General features: G+C 39.4%; 1 non-coding gene across 1 annotated transcript; it reads right to left on the bottom strand.

Annotated features, from left to right (window-relative positions):
* Positions 1–1,660: 1,660 nt before the first annotated feature.
* On the bottom strand, positions 1,661–1,734 carry TRNAT-UGU (transfer RNA threonine (anticodon UGU)). Its single transcript has one exon. It is a non-coding gene; the product is annotated as a tRNA-Thr (tRNA).
* Positions 1,735–2,728: the final 994 nt, after the last annotated feature.

Here is a 2,728-nt window from a genome sequence, read left to right as displayed (position 1 = left end):
TAAGTCCGCTCGCAGAGGAGCATGTGCCTCGTTAATAATAGCTACTAAATCAGCTTTAGTCGGCAAATTGTGGAGCGAATCTTGCCAATGCGAATGACCCGGTTGTTGAATTTGCAGTGCCGAAGCCTCGTGGCTCGCTTCAGAAGTGGCTTCTGAGATCGCACTACGAGGACTCCCTGGAGATGAGGCCCACAGTCCAGAGTCTCTGGAATCCACTTCGTGAAAGAACGCCTTCACCGAGGTATGTACCGGTTTATCCTTTACCTGGGAGGTCTTAGGAGTGGCAGAGAGCCGAGAGTTCTTGCCCATGATCGCGTTGTGTACCGTTAATTTCGCCTTTATTGCGGTGGGTCTACGGAGCAGACAGACTAAGCGTCCATTTTGGTCAGCGGTTAGCCACGCCCCCCCTTCTACATGAGCTTTAAACTACTCACTGAAACACGTGGCTGGAGTGAACCCGCGGCTGAATGTTGGCTGCCCTCACCTGCTACTTATTATCCCCACTGTGTATAGGTGAAGAAGTATTTATTAGAAAATAACGCGAGACAGTCGGAGGACTAAGATTATGTAATCTGATTCAGTCATGATTTTTTAAACCTTTAACTTCTTTAAGAATTAGACTTAGTTCTAAAAGTCAGGCACTGCGGAGATTTGAAGTCAGGATCTCCTGTTTACAAAAAAAGGCGCATTAACCAACTAAGCCACAGGGTCTTGATGTCTGTGTGTTTTTCCAGAGCCATGGAGTACCCTGCTTTACAACATTTGACCAATTTGTTAGAGAAGAACAAATCTTACTATAGCAGTAATGATTTGAACTAGCAATGTAAAATTGGGCTGTTTTGCAGTCTTTTTAGCTGAAACTATTAAATTTAAAAAAAACTCACATTCTTAGTGGAATGTCATGAATTAAGAATCACAGGATAAGATGATTCAGATATGCCACAAACACCTACCAAGAACTCAAATGTTAGGCTCAGTATAAACAAGAGAATTAGTTTGTTTAACCAGCACGGGATTATAGACCATGAGAAAAAATCTACTGAGATCTAGATGGTCATGATTTTTGAAGCCTTTAACTTCTTTTAGAATTAGACTGGATGCGGTCTTTATAGACTAGGCACAAATTCAACATTGGATGCTCTAAAACTTAGGCACTGCTGAGAGTCAAACTCAAGATCTCCTGTTAATAGACATGCACTTTAACCATTAAAGCCACACCGCCTTGACAATTTATCAATTTTCTAAAACCATGGAGTACCCTGCTCTTCAACATTTGACCGATATGTTAGAAAGGAGCAAATCTTACTATGGCAGTAATGATTTGAACTAGCAATGGAAAATTGGGCTGTTTTGTATTATTTTTAGCTGAAACTATTACATTTAAAAGAAACTCACATTCGAAGTGGTATGTCATGAATTAAGAATCACAGGATAAGATGATTCAGATATGCCACAAACACCTTCCAAGAACTCAGTTGTTAGGCTCAGTATAAACAAGAGAATTAGTGTGTTTAACCAGCACGGGATTATATACCATGAGTAAAAACCTAATGACATCTAGATGGTCATGATTCTTTAAGGCTTTAACTTCTTTTAGAATTAGACTGGACCCAGACTTCATAGACTAGGCACAAATTGAAGAGTGGGTGCTCTAAAAGCTAGGCACTGCTGAGAGTCGAACTCAGGATCTCCTGTTTACAAGACAGGCGCTTTAACCATCTAAGCCACAGCACCTTGTTGACTGTTTTGTTTTCAAAACCATGGTCTACCCTGCTCTTCAACATTTGACCAATTTGTTAGAGAAGAACAAATCTTACTATAGCAGTAATGATTTGAACTAGCAATGGAAAATTGGGCTGTTTTGCAGTCTTTTTAGCTGAAACTATTAAATTTAAAAGAAACTCACATGAGAAGTGTGATATCATGAATTAAGAATCACAGGATAAGATGATTCAGATATGCCACAAACACCTACCAAGAACTCAGATTTTAGGCTCAGTATAAATAAGAGAATTAGTGTGTTTAACCAGCACGGGATTATAGACGATGAGAAAAAATATATTGAGATTTAGATGGTCATGATTCTTGAAGCCTTAGACTAGGCACAAATTCAACAGTGGATGCTCTAAAATGTAGGCACTGCTTAGAGTTGAACTCAGGATCGCCTGTTTACTAAACAGGTGCTTTAACAGCTAAGCTACAGCGCCTTGACACCTGCTTGTTTTTCTAAAATCATGGAGTACCCTGCTCTTCAACATTTGACCGATATGTTAGAGAAGAACAAATCTTACTATAGCAGTAACGATTTGAACTAGCAATGGAAAATTGGGCTGTTTTGAAGTCTTTTTTGCTGAAACTATTACATTTAAAAGAAACTCACATTCGAAGTGGGATGTCATGAATTAAGAATCACAGGATAAGATGATTCAGATATGCCACAAACACCTACCAAGAACTCAGATGTTAGGCTCAGTATAAACAAGAGAATTAGTGTGTTTAACCAGCACGGGATTATAGACCATGAGTAAAAACCTACTGACATCTAGATGGTCATGATTCTTTACGCCTTTTAGAATTAGACTGGACCCAGACTTCATAGACTAGGCACAAATTCAACAATGGATGCTCTAAAACATAGGCACTGCTGAGAGTTGAACTCAGGATCTCCTGTTTACAAGACAGGCACTTTAACCATCTAAGATTCAAATGTATTTGTTAGGTCCAGGAG

The sequence above is a fragment of the Sceloporus occidentalis genome, unplaced genomic scaffold (genome assembly GCF_023333645.1).
Source record: "Sceloporus occidentalis isolate IW3139 unplaced genomic scaffold, rSceOcc1.0.p SCAF_49, whole genome shotgun sequence".
NCBI lineage: Eukaryota > Metazoa > Chordata > Lepidosauria > Squamata > Phrynosomatidae > Sceloporus > Sceloporus occidentalis.
Note: the sequence above shows the minus strand (reverse complement) of the source record. Positions and strands in the feature narration are given on the sequence as shown.